This window comes from Dermochelys coriacea, chromosome 1 (assembly GCF_009764565.3).
Source record: "Dermochelys coriacea isolate rDerCor1 chromosome 1, rDerCor1.pri.v4, whole genome shotgun sequence".
Lineage (NCBI taxonomy): Eukaryota > Metazoa > Chordata > Testudines > Dermochelyidae > Dermochelys > Dermochelys coriacea.
In genome coordinates, this window is record NC_050068.2 from 189,944,544 (window position 1) to 189,966,511 (window position 21,968).

The 21,968-nt window shown below is 41.7% G+C and overlaps 1 long non-coding RNA gene across 1 annotated transcript; it reads right to left on the minus strand.

Moving 5' to 3' along the window:
* Positions 1-510: 510 nt before the first annotated feature.
* On the minus strand, positions 511-21,601 carry LOC122459210. Its single transcript, XR_006279730.1, has 3 exons — positions 21,472-21,601; positions 2,139-2,206; positions 511-543 (listed from the first exon to the last, which is right to left on the minus strand). It is a non-coding gene; the product is annotated as an uncharacterized LOC122459210 (long non-coding RNA).
* Between the last annotated feature and the right edge of the window lie 367 nt (positions 21,602-21,968).

Consider the following 21,968-nt stretch of genomic DNA (forward strand, 5'->3'; position numbering starts at 1 on the left):
GGCAAAGGCATTCTGCCTCAGTTTCCCCATCTCTAAAATAGGGATATTCACTTTCTTCACAGGAGATACTGAGAATGCATTCATTAATGCTTGCAAAGTACTATGTTGATGAGCTCCATGAACTTTCATGGATTGAGAACTGGTTAAAAGACAGGGAACAAAGGGTAGGAATAAATGGTAAATTTTCAGAATGGAGAGGGGTAACTAGTGGTGTTCTCCGAGGGTCAGTCCTAGGACCAATCCTATTCAACTTATTCATAAATGATCTGAGAAAGGGGTAAACAGTGAGGTGGCAAAGTTTGTAGATGATACTAAACTACTCAGGATAGTTAAGACCAAAGCAGACTGTGAAGTACTTCAAAAAGATCTCACAAAACTAAGTGATTGGGCAACAAAATAGCAGATTAAATTTAATGTGGATAAATGTAAAGTAATGCACATTCGAAAAAATAACCCCAACTATACATACAATATGATGGGGGCTAATTTAGCTTATCTTCAGCTTATCAGGAGAAAGATCTTGGAGTCATCATGGATAGTTCTCTGAAGACCTCCATGCAGTGTGCAGCGGCAGACAAAAAAGCAAACGGGATGTTAGAAATCATTAAAAAAGGGATAGAGAATAAGACAGAGAATATTTTATTGCCCTTATATAAATCCATGGTATTCCCATATCTTGAATACTGCATACAGATGTGGTCCCCTCATCTCAAAAAAGATATACTGGCATTAGAAAAGGTTCAGAAAAGGACAACTAAAATGATTATGGATTTGAAACGGGTCCCATAAAAGGACAGATTAAACAGGCTAGGACTTTTCAGCTTGGAAAAGAGGAGACGAGAGGTATATAAAATCATGAGTAGTGTGGAGAAAGTGAACAAGGAAACGTTATTTACTTGTTCTCATAATATAAGAACTAGGGGTCACCAAATGAAATTAATGGGTAGCAGATTTAAAACAAATAAAAGGAAGTTCTTCTTCACTCAGCGCACAGTCAGCCTGTGGAACTTCTTGCCGGAAGAGGTTGTGAAGGCTAGGACTATAACAGGGTTTAAAAGACAACTGGATAAATTCATGGAGGTTAAATCCATTAATGGCTATTAGCCAGGATGGGTAAGGAATGGTGTCCCTAGCCTCTGTTTGTCAAAGTGTGGAGATGGATGGCAGGAGAAAGATCACTTGATCATTACCTGTTAGGCTCACTCCCTCTGGGGCACCTGGCATTGACGACTGTCGGTAGACAGGATACTGGGCTCAATGGACCTTTGGTCTGACTCAGGATGGCCATTCTTATGTTCCATAGAAATGTCTGTAAATAAATCTATACCTTGGCATTTATGTGTCTTTTCTGACTAACTTGTCCCCCCTTTTACATAAAATGTTTTAGCCCATGCCCCATTTTATTAAACATATCCAAAGACCTCTATGCTTAGCAGCAGAAAAGAAGCTCAAAGTGAATAAAGAGCTTCTGGTGGAAAATGTATGCTGTAGGCACTGTATCGCTTCTGTAAACTGCTTTGAATGGGCTCACAGACAACACTAGTCATTCCTCTTAAATGGTGCCTTTATCTAGTCTGGAGTCACTGGAATGCATTGGTCTGGATTTCCTCTCTAGAAATTGTCCAAATTAAACAGGCATGCTGTTTATTAGAGGGCCAATTAAGTGGACTCTGCTGCCTTATAAAATGAAGAGGCTCAGATAGACGCAATTCCCTCTGCTATGATTCTCACTGTTTGTCCTCATTGGGAGCAGATGAACTCGCTTGCCCTACATTTGAACTGCATGTATTAAAAAAAAATAAAAAAATTAAACTAACTGGAACACTGTTTGGGGTCATGTTCTGAAAAAGAAAAAGACAGTGGCAGGGGAGGGAAATAAACACAGTGAGCTGCATCATCAGGTGTGCTGAACAGCACTGCTTTAAGTTGTGCCAGTTTGTAATTACCCCGAGGGGCTGTTTGCTAGCAGGAATCTTCTGAGGGCAGTGTGCTCCCAGCAGCCAAATGCTGGGACAAAAGAGGACATTGAATTGTGGGTCCCTCATGCGGTGAGAATCCTCAGTGGCCCACTGAGAGCAGCTTTATTTCCTCCTGGCACCATTGGAGAAATGGCTGTGGACATGGCCCACTCTACCTACCTTATGTGCACTTGGGAACAGATGAAACTCCCCAAAGTGAGGTTGGCCCAACATGAGCTTCTTTACAGCTAGAAAAGAGAAAGGAATAAAAAAAATAACTACTTTTCTGAACTCAAAATAGTTTTTGTGTGCTACAGCTCACTTCATCGGATGCATGCAGTGGAAAATACATCTGATGAAGTGATCTGTAGCTCATGAAAGCTTATGCTCAAATAAATGTGCTCGTCTCTAAGGTGCTACAAGTTCTCCTGTTCTTTTTGTGGATACAGACTAACACGGTTGCTACTCTGAAACCTATCAAAATAGTTTGTGAGGTTTGCAGAGCCTGATGCTCCATGAGGTTTGGCCATTGCAGGAATCAATTAACTTAATGTACTCTGTGTTGTTCACTCAGTGTCCTGAAACTCCAGTAGACAGCAGGTCCAGTAGGTGGTTTTTGTAATGTATAATATCACATCTAGACTACATTTAAATATGCAAGTGCCCAGCTTTAAATTGGGGAGGGGTTAGAGATCCTAAAATTCATATAAGTCTCAAACATGTGAACTTCCCCTTTAAGAACAATCTTGAGAGAAATAGTGTTGAGATCTATACAGGAATTCAGCAATTTCATAGCTAGGAAAGGCTATTCAGTAGACTGAGAATGTTTAGCCACTGTTACCTTTGGAAGACACAAAGCAAGGTTCCTAGGTGACACTCTTACTTTTCAAAGTTAATTAAATTTTTAATGCCAAGCAATAAAAATCACAACTGTGAAGAACATAAACCATGTTTCACTGAACAAGCTACACATGTCTGTAGCTGCTCAGGAGCTGACTTCCAAACACCAGTTTAGCTTTACTCATTGCTTGTGGGAATAAGCCCACATTCCCAACCAAACCAGGTAGGTCTGTATAACTCACTGGTCTGTGACAGGTTTCAGAGTAGCAGCCGCGTTAGTCTGTATGCGCAAAAAGAAAATGAGGACTTGTGGCACCTTAGAGACTCACACATTTATATGAGCTCATGAAAGCTTACGCTTAAATAAATGTGTTAGTCTCTAAGGTGCCACAAGTACTCCTGTTCTTTTCACCTGTCTGTGTCATCATTTACCACTCCACCAGTTGTGTGTCATCTGCAAGTTTTATCAGCAATAATTTTATATTTTCCTGAAGATCACCAATAAAATATTGGATAGCAGTGGGCCAAGAATAGATGGTTTTAGTGGGATCCCACTAAAACCATCACAACCACCAGTGGAAGATTCCCCATTTACAATTTGAGATTATTAGATAGCAAGTTTTAATTCATTTAATATGGGCTACATTGATATTGTATAGTGCTTTAAAAAAAATCAGAATGTCACATAGAACTAAGTCAAATCCTTCCAGAAAGATAAGTATACAAAGAAAGGACAGCAAGTGGACAAGACTTATTTTTCATAAAACCTTGTAGATGGGCATTAATTATGTTACCATCTTTTAATTCTTTACAGGTTAGGTCCAATATCAACTTTTCTATGATTTTGCCCAAGATCAATATTTTCCTGGGTTTAGACATTTACCCCTTTTAAATATAAGCACAGTGTCCCAAGATTTGTAAACAAACAAACAAAACCTCTCCATATTAATTGTTCAGAGACTTTCTCAGCCAATTCTTTTAATACTCTTAGGTGCAAGTTCTTGTTTTGCAAATTTTAAAATGTTTGGTTTTAATAGTCACTGTTTAACATCCTCTATAGATACTGACTGAACAGAAAGTATTTCATTATCACTGTAAGATATAAGCACAACATTCTTTTTTCCTAATATAGAACAAAATCATTTATTGAATACTGCTGCTTTTTCTGTATTCAGATTGATAACTTTAGCATCCTTTTCTAGTTTTGAACCTATTCTATTGCTGGAATTTTTTTGCTCCTTATATATTTGTATTTAAAGAATTCCTTCTAATTGTCCTTAACTCTACAGGCCATAGATTTTTTTTCATTGATAAGTTTATCTTCCTAATATTTACTTGCTTTCACAATTGCAGAATAGGGTGGGGTTTTTTGTTTGATTGTTTTTATCTAACTCAACATTCTTAAACAATTCCAAATTATTAACTTTTTTAATGTTTACATCTTTGCTCCCACTCAATTTTGCTCATGATTGTTTCCACCTTTGTGAAATTGGCCTCTTTAAAGCATCATGTGAGTGTATTTCTGGTTGGGACTATAGTATGTTTGCAAATAAAAAATAAAATTAGATTGTGATTGTTTGCACCAAGGCAACCATCAGTTTTTAGTTCAGGGATCAATTCATCTTTGTTTATAGTTTGGTTAACTATGCTTTCAATACTGAGTGAGGCTTGGGTCAGGCCTTATTTTACCCTACCCATTTTTGCCTGCTTCTCATTCTTGTATTTCTTTACAAATGGATATATTTTAATCCATCATGATGAGGTCTAATGTAGAACAATCCTGACTTGGTTCTGATGCTTTGTGTTAGACAGTTATGGTTATCATTTTTAGGAACCCCAAAAATGTTTCACTAGTGGCAGATGAGACCTCCAGCATGTCCTCCAGATTGACAGCCCCTCACAATGATGTAATTTTTATTTCTACACATTATATAGATAGATGTTTAAAGAGAGCTGCTCGACCTATTCCCTACTCTGATTTGATGGTCTCTAGCAGACACCCGTCAGTACCCCATGTTGTGATTTATCAGTACTGCTCCATAAGCATTCCAGGTTCTGACCTTCTGAATTGTCAATAACTCTAAAGAACATGAGACTTTTGATGTAAAGTCCCACTCCATATTTCTTAAATAGGGTGTATTTTAACATACGAGTCATGTGACTCACCCCACGAGGTTTCAATAATACCAACTATATCAGGTATCTTTTGATAAATAAGCATTTCTACTTCTTGTTATTGTGCCTAGTGGATAGAGCACTGGACTATCACTCAGGAAACCTGGATTCTATTCCCTGCTCTGCCACTGGCCTGATATATGACCTTGGGCTAGTCACTGCCTCTGTGCCTCAGTTTCCCCATCTGTTAAATGGGGACAGTGACACTGACTGCTTTTTGTAAAGCACTTTGAGATCCACCGATAAAAGACCTAGGTGGTATAATTAATTCCCAGGGCTCAACCACGGGTATATAGGCAACTGAATGTTTTCACTTCACCCCCTTGTTGTCTTTTCATTAATGCTTACCTTGAGTTTCAGTTATACACTTGAACATTTTGAATGTGTTTATCCCCTTGGCAACTCCCCCCATTAGATGCAAATTTAAAGCACTCCCAGTTTGTCTAACTAGACTGCTACAGAAAAGATGGTTCCTATCTATTGAAAAGGTTGCAGCTGTTTAGATAAGCCTCAGATAATCAACCAAATCAAATCTCTACATCTAAGAAAAACTGCAAGGCTACTCTTTCAGCATGTATCTGGTAGAATCAGCTAGCAGTAAAAAAACCAAACAAACAAAAAAAAAAACACCCACACTCTGGAACAACCACTTATAATTATTTCACAGTGACAGAAACAGAGGAGTTGTCCACATGCACTCATGCAGAGAATTAAACATGACCAATCTTCACTTAGTTTGAGTTTGATCTACTGTGTTGCTCCCATTATCCCCTGCCAAATGGGTGGAGATCAGACAGACCTGGAAAGCAATTTTATATTCAAGCTTCTGTAAGTATTATAACTAACGAAGAATGAGAAGCACCCTATAAAAGGGAATATTTAAAAGTAACCTTTAACACTTTACTTTCATCTGAAAAGATTTTCACATCTATCTAAACATAGTTATGAGATTGCAGCATCTGGTGACATGTCAAGTAGTATCAGTACCAATAAAATAACCCAAGAGTATTAAGATTCATGTTTGTTTTACCAATACAACACCAGTTTAAATAGAAATTCTCCTCTTGTCTCCTTTCATCATTTTTATAGAGCTATAGAATTGAAAGTGTTCCGCACCAATGCTATTTATGACTGCAAAGCAAATATGGCTTGCAGTGAGGAAACCTACTGTTTCAACTTTCACATTAGACTAAAAAGTAAGAGCGGGTTGAGGTTTTGAAGTACTTCCATTTTCTATTCTATATATCCAGAGGATGTATTATTGTCTATACTGGAGCTGTGAATACTGAGTTCTTTCAGAAAACCAGATTCAGAACAAAATCATATGCTAAGATGAATTTTACACGTCAGTACCAAGCACAGCACATAAGGCTGTTGAGATATACAACAGTCATCATTTTCTGTCATATAAAATGATACTGGGATCCTGTAATAGGGTACACCACTCACTGCTAATATGCCTCTTTGTGACTCACCTGGGGAAGAGAGCGCCACTGGCCAGGCACCCCTTCCTGCAGTCACTCAGTCCATCGTCTCAATCTCACCTTGTCAGACTCTGGGCAGGGCCCCTGTAATCACTAGGCCAACTAGGCGGTCGCCTAGGGTGCCAAATTTGGGGGTGCCAAAAAGCAGTGCCCCCAATTTTTTTTTACACTGTTGCTGGAAAACAAACGAATAAAGAAAAGGGAAACATGGTTGAACTTGCATTTTAACTTGTTGTTCTCTCGTACATTCCGGCTATAGCGTACACCAGCTTTGCGGTGCGGGTACAAGCGTACTGCTTCCTTATGGTACAAAGCGGCACTGACGTCATTTTTCTCGTCACGTGGAGCCAGTACCCGTTCTATCATGCTACATTGACTAGTTTTCGGAGGTTGTCGACTGAGGCTAACTATTTTTGTTGAGTTGTTTCAGATCTAAGACTCTGGCAATTGCTGCTGCATCATTTCGCCAATCCTTTGTGTCAATTGTGTGTGTATGTTCAGTATTTGAGGGTATATGTTTATCGTGCCAATTTGCGTGTGTAGGTTGTTGAAATTTGTCATATTGATACTGTCAGTTGTTGTTGTATTGTGGAGTATCCACCATTCTAATTTTATAAATTTTATTAATAACAATAATTGGATAGTCTAAAGATAGAATAAAATGTAGTAGATTTTTACATGAAAGAATGAAGGAAGGAAGCATACGTGACTAAAAAGGGTGTATTTCCAATTACAATCAACATTGCTTAATTTTGAGGAAAAGTCATCTTGATCTCTTAATCAATGTTTATGTCAAACAGTTGATGAAATTCAAATAGTGACTCATAGTAAGTGACATGTTCACTATTAAAAGAAAGGATAGAGAATACAAGAAACAATGCCACATTATGCAGTATTCATTTTTGAAAGTTTATAATAAGCGATGCTCTGGGGTGGGGGATGGGGTGCAAGGTGGAAGTTTCTCCTAGGGTGCAAAATATCCTTGCACCGGCCCTGACTCTGGGTAGTCTTCTTTGTGACTCAGATGCTCCCTCTTTGTGACGTGGCCCTCTAGTCCAGTCACCATAGTCCTCCCCTTCCAGAGTCTGTCAACATCTCTTTGGACAAACTGTCCCTCTGCCATTCCAAGCAATCTTCCATCCTACATCCAAGGCTGTACCACTTCCCTAGTGGCTGGCAGGGGAACTCAAGCCCACCCTCTATTCCAGACCAGGGACTCTATGCTCCATAACTATGGTCTACTGACTCCCAGACCTGGTTGCTACTTCCCTGGACTCTGTGTTCTATTTCCTCCTTCTAGCCTCTGGCACATCTAGGTTTATCACTCATCTGAGCTCTTCTGCTCTCTGGACTACTCTGCCTGCTCCCCCCAGCTTCTTACCAGACCCTGTAATCTCCAACAAACCTCCATCCAAAGAGGGAGTGACTGTGGACTACTCCCCCCTACAGCCCCTTACTGCTGCCAACTTACTGGCTTTATACCAGCCCCCATCTGTTCCTTCTCTGCTGGGCTCCCTCATAAATCAGCCTTTCAAGCCCTGACTCTCCCCCAGGGTACAGCCTATCAGGTTAATTAATCTAATTTAACCTGTTCTGCCTTGTGTGGGGTGGACACCTTATCCCAGGTCATAACCAAGTTGCTGGTGGTAGCATTTTATACTACATAAGCGACAGTTAATGCTAAAATAGCATATACTACATGCTCTTTGAATGCAGTTGACTTCAGTGGGGCTCCTGGCTGGCAACAGGCATGCAACCCAGATGGAACAGATTGCAGGATCAGGGTATAAATAGCCTACAAAACCAACACCACAACTATCTCCTTTGTTGTTAGCTCTCATTCTCACACACGGACTGAATGGACATGGAGACAGACAGTCTCAATCTTGACTTTTATTTCGCCAAGGTCAGAATTGACACATTGACAAGGCATGATGGGGAAATCTGCATCTTTCACAAGCACTCTAGTCACATTTAGTTTAAAAACTTACATTCCATTGAAATTATATATTACAGCCCAGTGAATCCTCACCACCCTCCAACCAAAAATAGATAGGATTAATCACCCCGATTCAGAAAAGCATTTAGCACATACCTTAAAAGTTAATCATGTGCTTAAATCCTATTGACTTCAATGAGGGTTAACTACTTGCTTAAAGTTAACTGCCCTTCCTGAATCAGAAGGTTTCTGAATCACATGCAAAATTAGTTTATGTCTGACATTAAAATGTGTTCCAGGATAAAACAGCTATTTCTAAACACTGGGGCCCTGATTTTCACTACTGTCTGTAAGGTTGTATGTACCTAATATGCATAGGCAAGCACAGCGATTGTGTGTGTAATTTAGGTTCTTGCCCATGCAAATGCTAGTTATTCATGTAACTGGCCATGTCTGATTTGTCCATGTGTTTACATATCATGCGTGCAGTACTGAAAATCAAACCCACAGTATCTATTTTTTCATTTTGGATCATATCTAAGTTACCTACTCAAACAAGTTTATAATATACTGTTAGCACTGCAGAGCAAAAAGACAATGTAAAAAGCAGTTGGATTTTATTCTCTCTGATGCACCAGCAATAAAAAAATCAATTAAACTCTAATTGCAAAATCTTTATTAATGGTCACTAGAATTGCCACAAGCAGAGTAACATCTTTTCTATAACACGGTTGTTCATTTAGTTTTGGGTGGATTTGCATTTTCCCAAATGTTGCCTTTCCATTAAGTTTGGGGAAATGGCTACTGGTGCATGACATATGAATTTTAAATTCACCAATTCTTCAGAATAGGCTGAGTTCTGCTTGGAAATAGGAGATATTTCACTGAAAAACTGTTCTCCTTGAACAACAACAACAACAAAAATCACAAAGGATGGCATATATGCATTGGCTGAGTGGGTTTGTTTTCAAGTTTATAATGAAAGTGAAAAAATGTCCAGTGATATTTTTGTTAATATTTTATACCCATTAATTGGTGATTATGTCAGTAGCAGAAAAAAAATAAAGCTTTTTTATTTGATTATTAATTGAAAATGTGTACCCTGAACCATGTCCTATGGTTGTTAACCTGAAGAGTTTGAATCAGCACTGTCATTACAGGGACAAGATAGGGGGACTACCTCTCCCACTGCGGCCTCAGGAACAACTCTGCTGTAAAGCAGGTGTGCTCTGAGCAGCTGCTTTCCTTTCCCTGATGCACCTGCTCAGAAGCTCCTCTTCCTGCAGGTTGCAGCATTGCAAGGAAGCTTTGTAGCTCCTGCCCCATTGCTCACATTCCTGCTCGGCTCTAGGAGTCCCAGGAAAGGACGTCAGGCCCTTGACTGGTTCTGCCAGAGCTTAAGAGTTTACCCCAGAATTGACTAGTTACAGAAATTAAGGCACAGAGCAGAGTTGCTTTCTGTGCACTGGCCATTGGTATTTTGGCCAAGGGGGTTTCCTGTATGCTGTTTAGGACCCCTGTGTTCCAATATGCGAGTAAACAGAACAAGCTGCACTCAACAGCCTGCACACAATTGATTTCTCCCCCACTGGAAAGTGGATTCCAAAGCCTGGATCTCAGTTACATCTCAGTAGAAGGGTGAAAGCATATAATGCTAGCATGCATCTCTTGAGCAAAAACTGCTGCTTATTCTAAACGGTGGAAGAGTCTCTTGCTGTGCACAAACGGGTACCAGGAGGAAATCAACAACTTTATTTTCATTTGTGATTTCACTAAGAATTTGAGCCAGGCCTCCAGAGCTGAAATGTTTGTCCATTAAGCCACTCTACGCTCTGGCTTCTGCAGGAAGTCAAGACAAACTCAAAGAACATTCAACTTTTTTCAGCATGTCATCTAGTGCTAGACTTCACCTTTATGGAGATGATTTATTAGGTGATATGGAGGAGGATAATAACTGATGCAGTTGGTTTGCCCAGGTGCATATGACTATCGTAAGGAAGAATAATAATCACCTTTCAGAAAAACTATGCAAAAAATGTATGTATATTTATTCCCAGTCAAGAAAATGGGATGAGTGTGAAGAATCCCACCAAGGCTGGGGAACAGCTCCAATCTATGGGCAGGCTGCAGAGCTGTGGCATGGCCCCTCTGCAGCTACTGGACCAGAGTGTAGGCTGGAATAATTGCCACTGGCCCACCTGTGCAAGGAGTTTGCATCATTGGATATACATCCAGCCAATCCAGTAGCCTTGCCCCAAATTCCACCTCCTGCACTGACCTGTTTGGAGCCAATACAGAGTCTCTGCTGCATAATACACAAGGAGTGTAAGCTCATCTGCCCATGGCAGATCCATTGAATTTAAAGTTTCACAGAGGGTCTGATGCTGACCCATGGCACTGGGATGAATTTCAGCCCAAATGCACACTCTTGTATATTGTTCTGAATGGTGGATTTTTATTCTTGTTAGTTAACTTTACATACTTATCCTGCCAAACAAGGAAGTTGACCCTTTGCAATTGTCTAGTTTAAGTGTTTTGGAATTATATTTTTCATCCATATTAATCAAAAAGTGTGCTAACACAGTCTCTTCTGATCCTTGTGTATCTATAATAGCCAGATGATCCCAGGAAGAAAATTGCGTTTGCTATTGCACCACTTTCTAAATAATCTCTGTAAAAATGAAGGCTAGCACATGTTGAAGGCAAAGGAATATCTAACTGCTCTGTTAGGAGACAGATGGAAAAGTTGATTACTGCACTAGCTTTTCACCTCTGAAGACTTTGCTCAAGTTCCAAGTTAGGTCACATGCAGGGTAGATACGATTTTTTAAAAAAATATTCTTATTTTTATAATTTAAATGTTGATAATGATACTAACCTTCTTTGCAAAAAGAAAAGGAGTACTTGTGGCACCTTAGAGACGAACAAATTTATTAGAGCATAAGCTTTCGTGAGCTACAGCTCACTTCATCGGACGAAAGCTTATGCTCTAATAAATTTGTTAGTCTCTAAGGTGCCACAAGTACTCCTTTTCTTTTTGCGAATACAGACTAACACGGCTGCTACTCTGTAACCTTCTTTGTAAATTGATTTGAAATCTACTGAAAAAAGCATTATGTAAGAGCTTGGTATCATTATTTTTATTATTAATTCAGATTGTATTTATATATTGCTAATTCTCTACTTGTTTTCCATTTTAGTCTTTACCTGCTAAAGCGGATGTTTTGTTCTCATATTTTTAATTAGTTTCTTAATTATTAGTAGAATTTTGCTATAGAAATTTTCCATAGAAATTTTTTCTAAGAAGTTTTACATTTAAAACACCCATCTATGCTGAAAAAGCCCGAGTTCTCAATAACATCCTTCTTGTAAGAACACCACAGACCTATCGTCAAACTGATAAGCAAACAGCCTGTGCTATATTTGCACCCAACACTGTTTCCAATATATCGCACTTCCACAAGTCAAGAAAGTTGAAATGCTTTGAACAGGCTATAGGATTACAATTTGAAGTCAACAAGACCTTTGATAAATTACTTAAGTGCATTTGAAAATCCCACCCATAGGCACCTAAATAGGTTTAGGAGCCTAACTTTGAAAACTCTGGCTTTTGCGTGAACTGTAACAGATTTCAACATGTTGCTCATGCCTCCCCTCCACCAAACACACACAAAAGGCCATCCCCATGAAATTTCACATGCCACATCCCATCCCCTGGTAGAATTTTTCTAAGAAGTTTGGGAAATATATCAGAACAGGAATTTTAGCATTATGGTATTTGGAAACATTTCAGAATTTTTAATAGGGATCTTTTAAAAATTGTCTTTAGCTTATCATAACGAGCTTGGTCTACACATTACAATTTTGCCTTTCTTTCTTTCTTTCTTTCTTTCTTTCTTTCTTTCTTTCTTTTTCTTTAACTTTGCCTTACTGAGGAATGTATTTTGGTGGGTTTTCTTTTGATGCAAGGCGGGAATTATATCCAGGCACACACTGAATATCTATATAATCTATCTAGATATAACAATACAAAAATACAAGGAGCTGGTGATGTGCGTCTGTACCCCACACTCAGGTAGGCAGGGAAGGGGTTAACTAGTCATTCATTAGAGCCGGGGCTTATAGAGGGGCCATAGGAAGGTGCGGGAAGGGCCCCTGAGGGAAAGTGCTCTCCTGCTCAGGCCAGTATGGACATTGGAACAGGAACCATGAGGAACTCACAAACCCGCCATCTTGCTTACACAGAAAGATTCCGTTGCTTTACAAGACACTGTAAGTTAAGGACTATTTGTTTTCTCCTGCAGTGGAAGTAAGTCATCCTTTTCATTTTACCATTTTGGTTTTTTTAGAGGGAGGGCGGGGGGACCAGGCTGAAGAAAGCAAGCCAGCCAGCCTCAGATCCTACTCCCCGGTACATTGAGCAAGAGCAGAAAAGTGCTTTGCACCACGGAGGCATCTCTGCCTTAGAGACTGGGTGCAATATTTTTCCCTTGGGGGTGGACAGTTGGTTGCCTGCCCTTATTTTCAGTAATTCCATAGGCCCCAATGCTGCCAAGCACATAAGTGTGTGTTTAATCTTGGGCACATGCTTCAGCACTCTGCAGAATAGAAATGTGATGGTGGGGTGTCCATCCCAGATAAGACCTGAAGGGGTTAAGGTATCTAGGTGGGCCAATTAACTGCCCAGGTTGCACTTGGGAGCAGGGATTGATTAGATGAGGCTCAGCTGGACAAGAACAGGCAGAGCCTGTAGAAAGCCCAAGAGCTAAGGGCAGAAGGGGGCTGCAGGGAAGTAGTCTGCAGTCACTCTCTGAGAGGAGGGAGGTATGTGACTGGGTGAACTCAGAGATGGGAGGAGAGCCAAAGGGTAGGAAAGGCTCAGGGGAAAGGCAGAAAGGTCCAGGATGGAACAGGCCATGGCTGCTGACTAGAGGGTTCCTGAGCTGGAACCCAGAGTAGAGGATGGGCCTGGATTCCCATCCCAGCCACTGGGAAAGTGGTGCAGACCAGGCAGTGGAGAGCGGACTGCCTGGGATGGTTTGCACTGGAAGACTGATATCCTGCAAGGGAGGAGCATAATGACCTGACCGAAGGGCTAAGTCATGAAGAGGAAGCTGCAGCTCCTGGAATGAGAGGGGCCACAGGACGAGACAGGATGGCTGAGGAGACAAGAAGAGGAGGGTGCAGCACCTGGAAGGAGCTAACCAGAATTGCCAGGAGGAGGTGCTGCTAATAGTGAGTGGACAGGATAGCTTGCAAATTAGGGCTACACAGCTGTTTTCATGTGGATACAGAGAAAGTCAGATGGGCTGAAAGTGAGTGATGGCGTAAGTGGGGAACTGTATGAAGCTCTCATAGGGTGACCAGATGTCCCAATATTATCAAGACCATCACGATATTAGGGGCTTTGTCTTATACATGCAACTATGCCCCCACACCATCCCCTGCAAAAAGTGTCTTGGTATTTCACACTTGCTATCTGGTTACCCTAAGCCCTCAACTATTCCATTCCAGACTTTTTAAGGTTTGACTTTTTTTTGAGACAGTATTTCTGTATGGAAAGTCAATATCATGTTTTCATGATCAGTACTCCACTGAAACATTCTTAACTGTTTGTAACAAAGTTTGTTAAATATCCCCCTTATTTTTATTTATGAGAACAGGTTCTTAACTGCTTAGGAGTTTATCTTTCCATGCTTCCAATTTCCTCACTTTAAGTCACAGACCTACAGCAGAAAATACTTTAATATGAAAAACTGAAGATTAAGGGCCTGATCTGGGACATCTGACATTCATTGGGAGTGTTTCCTGACTGATGGATTGGGACCTGTGACTTCAAGTGGAAACTCAGTGGCAGGTGCAGATGAACTCCCAAGCAACAAAGAGCCTGTTCTTATGTAAATGCCTCTAGTAGCTAAAAAGGGAATAAGAGAAAGCAGACATGGCATGATACAGATGCAGCACAGTCTCTAAAGAAAATGTTTTTCAGAGTTTTCCATGAGACTTCAATAGCTCTTTAAAATACCTCATAACAGTCACAGTAGTGCTTTGGAGATATTTCAGATTCATAAATGTGGGAGTAAATTTGCCATACAATTTTATTATCTCTGTCTCACCACCAGGTATTTCAAAATGTCTGTTGTTCTAATGTGGCTAAAAAGGAGCCTTTGAAATCTTCATCTGTTTCAGTCTAGAAGTATTGCTCTCTGAAGGCCTCTGCAAAATGAATATTGTCTCAGCCAAGATTCTGCAGGCAGATGTCTATACTACCAACACAACCAGCACATTGTTGGAACCTCATCAGAGAGGCTAAAAAATGCAATGTCCAGGCAGAATTAGTTGGGCTATCACTCCTATGGGCTTGTGGTGCATTGGTGTGGTAGCAACCGGAAACTTGCATGGTAACTGTAGCGTGGTTTGACAACTTCAGAAATTCAGTCCCCAGGGCACTCAATCTTCTACCTCTCATGAGCATTAGCATTAATATAAGAATGTGTTTTTAAAAAGAAAGACATGGGGAAGTGGATGGGGAAAAAATGGACTAAGCAGAAAGATGGGGGATTCTATTATATGGTAATGTGAAGAGGGTAATAATAATGATTTAGGGGAAATAAATGCAGTATTTTCTACAAATTCTTCCTTCCTAACTTAGAACCTGATTCCTAGAGGAGCTGAATATTTGCAGCTTCCCTGGGCTCAGCACCTGAGGATCAGAACTATTTGTATTTCTCAGTATTAAGGACTAGTATTATCATACTCCAGTTTAAAGCTGTTCCTCTTCCTTCAACAATTTTTCTCTCCATCTTGGGTACCTTGAAATGAAACTGTATCCTAATTTCTGATCAGGAAAAATTTCACAGAAAGATGAAGAGCCTCTAACCCAAATACTTTTCTTTTATTTTTTAATTAGGTGTGATGTCTATTCTCATTTATCCTGTGGTTGAAATTAGATGCTTTCTGATACCTTCTGATGTGCCACAGTAGCAATTGTATCTGGAAATAAGGGACATTTCGAATGCTAATAAGAAGCAATCTACATTACAGCTTTAAAATCATAAAGCGTGTCCTGTACACACGGGCAGTCAGAAATTAATTCTTATCATTACTGTTTGCTTGGAAGTCATCTGGTGCTGAAGTGATTCAATGCTGCCAAAATTCTATCATTAGAAGTATCAGTGTACAACTGATAGGACCTTGCCATACTCATAGAAATACCCTCCAGTGCAACAGAGGTTATGCTACTCATTACTAACTTCAAGAATCCTTTATTATTAAATTAGCTTTTTTGTGTGTTGATTCTGTGCAGGGATAGTGTATCCGTGGGTAGCTAACTGCCAAAGTCTTACGTATTAATATATTTTTAAGAGTTGATCCAGGGCACCTTTGCATTGGTATAGTTGCTAGCTTTTATAGTGCAGTTTAAATCTATGGACAGCACTAAAATATAGGCCCAATCCTACCCTTATTGAAATCAGTGTTGAACTGCCTGGTCCCATTAAATACAAAATGCCTATCAACTTAAACAGCAGCAGAATATGACTCTTTTTGTTATGCATGGCAAGCAGAGCCATAAAGAGTTTGAAGCAGAGCAACATGAAAATTTTGCAGTGGAAGGTCACACAAAGCTTGACCTAGTTTGACCTAGCTCTGGGTTTTATTATGAACTTCAAACTCAGCTCCCATTCATCAAAAGTTCATTAATGGCATGTGAGCCTTTTGAGCAAATCTAGACTGATTCAGAGACAATGTCAAAACTATGGAAAAGAAGAGGTTACTTACCTGTACAGTAACTGGAGTTCTTCAAGATGTTTTGTCCCCATGGATGCTCCATTTTAGGTGTGTGCATCCCTGTGGACATTTGATTGGAGATTTTTTTTTTGTCAGCAGCATCTGTGCCTACGCCCTACACCTCCTAGTGCTCCAGACCAAGAATATAGAGAGAGGTGCAGACCCACCACCACTCTGGCTCCTTTTCAACCACAAAGCCAAAAGGCAAGAATTCTAAAGCAGAAGGCAAAGGAGGGCAAGTAGTGGATCACCCAGAGGGACAGAACATCCAGAAGAACTCCAATTACTGTACAGGTAAGTAACCTCTCCTGCTTAGAGTTATTGTCCCCATGAGTGTTCCATCATCAGGTGATTCCCGAGAGGCTTCTCAATTACGGAGGAGGATGCTGAGGAGATGGGTACAGAACAGTTCAGACAATAGTCTCACCAAAGGCTGTGTCTGATCTGGGGGTGTGAATGCTGATGTAATGCTAGGAAACAGTGTGCACAGATGACCAGGTGACAACTTTGCAAAATATTGTGATAGGTATGTTTCTAAGTAGGACAGAAGAGCCTGGTGCAAAGGGCTATCAACCTAGGTGGACGGTGCACTCTGGAAGCTTTGTAACCTGTTAAGATTCATTCTGAAACCCATTTAGATAGTCTTTGGGTGGAAAGAGGAGCTTCATTCATTCTCTCTGCAATGGCAAAAGAGAGTCTAGGGGAAGTTCTGAAGGGATTAATCCTGTTGAGATAGAAGGCAACAGCTCTTCACACATCTAGAATATGGAGGCTGGCTTCCTTCTTTGAAGCATGTGGTTTGTGGTAAAAAACTGGTAACTGAATGACTTGGTTGATATGGAAGTCAGATGAGGCTTTCAGCAGGAAACAAGGACGAGGAGCACAAAGTGACCTTGTGTCATTAGAATACTGTATGGTGGATCATCTTATAAATCCTCCCAGTTCACCTATCCTGAAGTAATCACTCCAAGGAATGCAATTTTCAAGCATAAGTATAGAAGAAAACAATTCCCCCGCTGTTCAAAGGGGTTTTTCTCCAAAACATTGAGAACTAAATTATAGTCCAAGGCAGAGTGGGCTGCCTTATGTGAGGAAAGAGACTGGTCAGTTCTTTCAGGAATCTTGTAGTGGTAGAATGTGCAAAAACTGAAAATCCTTTAACTGGTTGGTGGAAGATTGTAGTAGCAGCTAGGTGGACATTAATACAGCTAAATGATAAATATAAAGGTTAAATTTTAACGGATAGTTCAGTACACTGGAGAAATGAGATTCGCAGATGAAGACAATGACTGCTGGGATCATCAAAGCTGGAAATATTTCCACTTTCATGTGCAAGTTTTTCTTGTGGCTGGTTTCCTACTTTATAGCAGCACAGATTGCACCTCAAAAGAACAATCCCGTTCTAGTCCCATGAGCCATCAAGGAGCCAGGCTCAGAGGTGTAACAAGGAGAGGCTGGATGGTACAGTGCTGGACTCCTGGGTCAGGAGGCCTGTCACCAGAGGGAAGAGCAGAGGTGGCTCGAGAGAGAAGCAAATCTAGCCCGGGAACCATAACTATCTCAGCCATGTCAGTGCTATGAAGATAACTACTGGTTTCTCCTCTTTCAGTTTGCTCAAGACTTTGAGGAGCAATGGTGTTGGAGGACAGACATATGGCAGAACGCGAGGCCATGAGTGAGGAAGGCATCACCCAGAGAGTTGTGACTGAGGGCGTGGCTACACTTGCAAGTTAGAGCACATTAAATCAGCCCCGGGGTGCCCTAACTCCTGAGGAGTCCACACTGGCAAGGCACGTAGAGCTCCTGGACTCTGCAGCTGGAGCGCTCCTGGTAATCCACCTCCACGAGAAGCATACAGCTTGCTGCGCCCCGGCTGAAATGCTTGGGTGTGTCACTGTGGATGACATGTTGCATTACTGCGCTCTGATTGGCCTCCGGAAATGTCCCATCAACCCCTGAAGTCAAGTGGCCACTCTTGTCATTGTTTTGAACTCGGCTGCAGGAATGCAGATATGCCCTTTCAAAGCTCCATTTCTGTCAGCCGGCTGCTTCTCTGCTCCGGGACAAAGCAACCATTACTGAGGAATGCTGCTGCTGTGTGTGTGTGTGTGTATGTGTGTGTGTGTGTGTGTGTGAGTGTGTGTGAGAGAGAGAGAGAGGGGGGCTGGGGGAAGGGGGGGGTCTGCTGCTGTCTCAATTTACAAGACAGCATACTGACATGCTCTCAGCCCCCCAAAACACACTGTCTCTCCCCCCACATACACACACCACACTCCCTGTCACACTCCCCCCTCCATTTGAAAAGCACGCTGCAGCCACTTGCATACTGGGATAGCTACCACAATGCACTGCTCTTTGTGGAGTTGCAAGACCTGCTAACGTGGCCATGCCAGTGTGCTTGCAGCTGACAGTGTAAACACACGGCAGTGTTTTCCCTGCTGCGGTCTCTGAAGGCTAGTTTAACTCCCATCGCTCTACATCTGCAAGTCAAACCCTTAGTCCTCCCCTCCAGCAGAAGTGATGACATTTTGTGTCACAAAGAGGTCTATTTCTGCAGAGGCCCAACTGACACAGATCTTCCGGAAGATAGAACTGCTTAGTTCCCATTCGTGATCTTGGCAGAAATGCCTGCTCAGAGTGTCTGCTAAGGTGTCCTGCACATTTAGAGGTCTACCTACTAGAATGTCAATTTGGTGGAGGAGAGACCAATTCCAGAGTTTGCCTGTGTACATAAGGATTGGGATCCTGCTCTTATTTGGCAGTTGATGTAATACATTCTGTACATTACATTCTGTAATATGTCATGAGCCTGATGGAGTTACCCCTGATCTTGGGTAAGAAGTTGACATGTGCATCGAACCGCCTTGAGCTTGAGAATGTTGTTATTAAGCAACGACTCCAAGGGGGGAGCTCCCCAACTGAGTGTGAATGTGTCTGTGGTGGTTCTCTCTGTGGGAGATATGTGGACATGAAAATGGGTCCCAACACAAACTATGTGGGAGTCCTTCCCGCAGGTGACAGAGTCAAGAATTCTCTGGGGATGGTAACTCATTTGGATAGGTTGTGTGTGTTGGGAATAAAGATGATTCTGAGCCTGGTTTGGCCGCATCAGGAGCGTAGTGTAGCATGTGCAAATGTGCAGGCTGCCATATGAATTTGGAGTTGCAGGCAAGATGTCGCTGTGGTCTGAGGGCTCTGATGCAGAGTAGTGATAAGAGTGAACATTGTGTCAGACCTGTCTCTGGATATGTACTGGTTGCAGAGTCCAGGGTAGCTCTGATGAAAGATTGGATTTCTCTGCACTGAATCAAAGTCCCAGGGACTGAATCTTGGATGGAGATGTCTGATTCAGAGGGTGTCTCATCCCCTATGTCCAACAGAGGGGCTGGGAGGTTGGTAGCTCTAGACAAATCGATATGGGAAGTTTACTGGGTACCAACATCCGCATCAGTACTAGTGGCTGTCGTTTTGTGGGAAGGTGTGCTGACACTGGTTGGTAAGTCAGTGCAGATGTGTGTGTCAATACCAGCAGTGACTCTCTATCTCTCAATGGAAGGGATTTGGGCTCTTCTGTCACTCAGAGGTCCTTGTGAGATAAGAACTGGTTGGTACTGGTGATCCAAGGCAGTACTTCTCAAGCCGAGGTAAGTCAAACGATACTGAAGATGGCATGGATGGGCGGTCATGCTCCTTATGTCCCTGACCTTCAGAGAGCACCAGAGGTGAAGCTGATGAAGGTTTCTAGGAGGAATCCCTGTGCCTGGAGGGCTTTGAAGATATTGACAATGGTGCCAAGCAGGGTTGTTTGCCAAGACCCTTCTTGGTATGCGGCTTGCTGACAGTCTTTTTCATCGGTATCAGGCCCTTGGTACTGGAGCAGGTAAAAGTCTCAGCAGTACCCAGAGCAGGACGAAAGCTCTCCTTAGTCCCTGGTCCTTGAGGTGACTTCTCCTTATGTTTAGACTTCCTATCAGGGGACTTAGAATTTTTTTCTTTCAGTGCTTCAAGACCTTTGAAGCTACTCCTTGGTCTTTGGTCTCCAAGCTGAAACAAATTCAGGGGGGAGCTCAGTCATTTGAGCATTGGCCTGCTAAACCCAGGGTTGTGAGTTCAATCCTTGAGGTGGCCATTTAGGGATCTGGGGCAAAAATTGGGGCTTGGCCCTGCTTTGAGCAGGGGATTGGACTAGATGACCTCCTGAGGTCCCTTCCAACCCTGATATTCTATGAGTGCTCTGAGGGGCTGAGACTGAGGTACTGGAGGGTAGGGCTGTCTGACCCTGCAGTACTCTGGGAATGTTCCATAAAGAAGAGGCTTCCATCTGTCCTCCCTGAGCTTGCTAGATCTGCTCTGGAAGCTGTAGCAGACCTCACACTTCAACAGGCTATGGGACTCTCTGTGGCTGCTGGAATGCCTGTTGCTGAGAAAGAAGTAATTGAGCAGGTCTGGCAGGATTTGAAGCCTGAGATTTAGGGCACAGCCTTCAGAAGAAGAGACCACAGGAAAGTGGGAAGCAAGGGAGATAGAGGTCCTGACTACGGCAAATAAAGGAAGGAGGCAGAGACCCCCCCCCCCCCCGAAGGCATAAAAGTCTCCCTGAGAAAAAACAAAACAAAGTAAAGAATTAAAGAAAAGCAAAAGTAAGAAGGAAATGATATGGTAGGTGGCTAAGGTAACAGAAAGCACAATGCTCCATCTCTAGTTTCAGGCAGTTGAAAGGAACTGGAGTATTAGCAGGTCTTTCCCTCCCTATATGCACTCTGTCCAGCACACAAGTAGGTGTAGGGTTCAGGTACAGACCCCTGGACACTGCTGACAAAAAATTTCTAATCAAAGATGCATGGTTGCAAGCACACACCTTATGTAGAGCACCCAAAGAGACAATAACGCCATGAAGAACTCCAGGGTTTCAGTGTGAAACCATGTGTAACTTGATGGGTTTTATTCAATCTCAAAGCAAAACACAGGCATTGGGAAGCCATGGAAATTAAAACCAAAGAAAAGGGTTTCCATGAAGAACTGTAACTACTATGTTTTACACAGCTGTAAATGAACAAGGTTTCAGAACATGTATGTATTTTTAAAAGTCTTCCTGACAAACTGCTAGGTAAATTGAAATAAGAGCTGTTAAACCAGAGGCTTAGGTGGAATAAGCTTACAAGTCTCAGTCCAATTTCTAGTGAGCTAAAAGTTAGAAGCTTTTTGTTAGCAATCTCTGCAGAAAGGCCAAAGCTAAGTGGGATGGCTTTTAGACAGTGTACCTTACACCTGGAGGACATCCACTTACATAAGAATTTAGATCTATTGGGGAGGTAGCATGGGAAAGTTTCCACTTCCCTTGTGGTATCTTTCCTATGGAAGAGGAGAGGGTTTCAGTCTCCAGGGATGTCAGTGCAGCACCTCTGAATTCAGTGTTCACCAAACTATTAAAAGAAAAACCCAAATAAATACAGCAGCAAACTCTGCCTTTAGATGTATACTCACAGTGCTCACTGATTGGGAAGGAGACCTGCATGCATCCATGGACAGCATGTGATTCCTACATTTCAGATTTGTAATAGAAATGCGGTGAAACCTTCCAGAAATGCAACAAAGGTGACACAATAGGCCTTACATTTTCACTTTTACAGTAACAACAATAAATTGATGAATGGGAACAGCATATACTTTCTTTAAAGCTAGTGGGAAGTGTGTTTACACTCCGCACTGCATTTGCATCTGCATGCCATATATCAATATGCACCCTTACACTTTGATAATGTATTCTTTCTGGTTAGTGCCTTA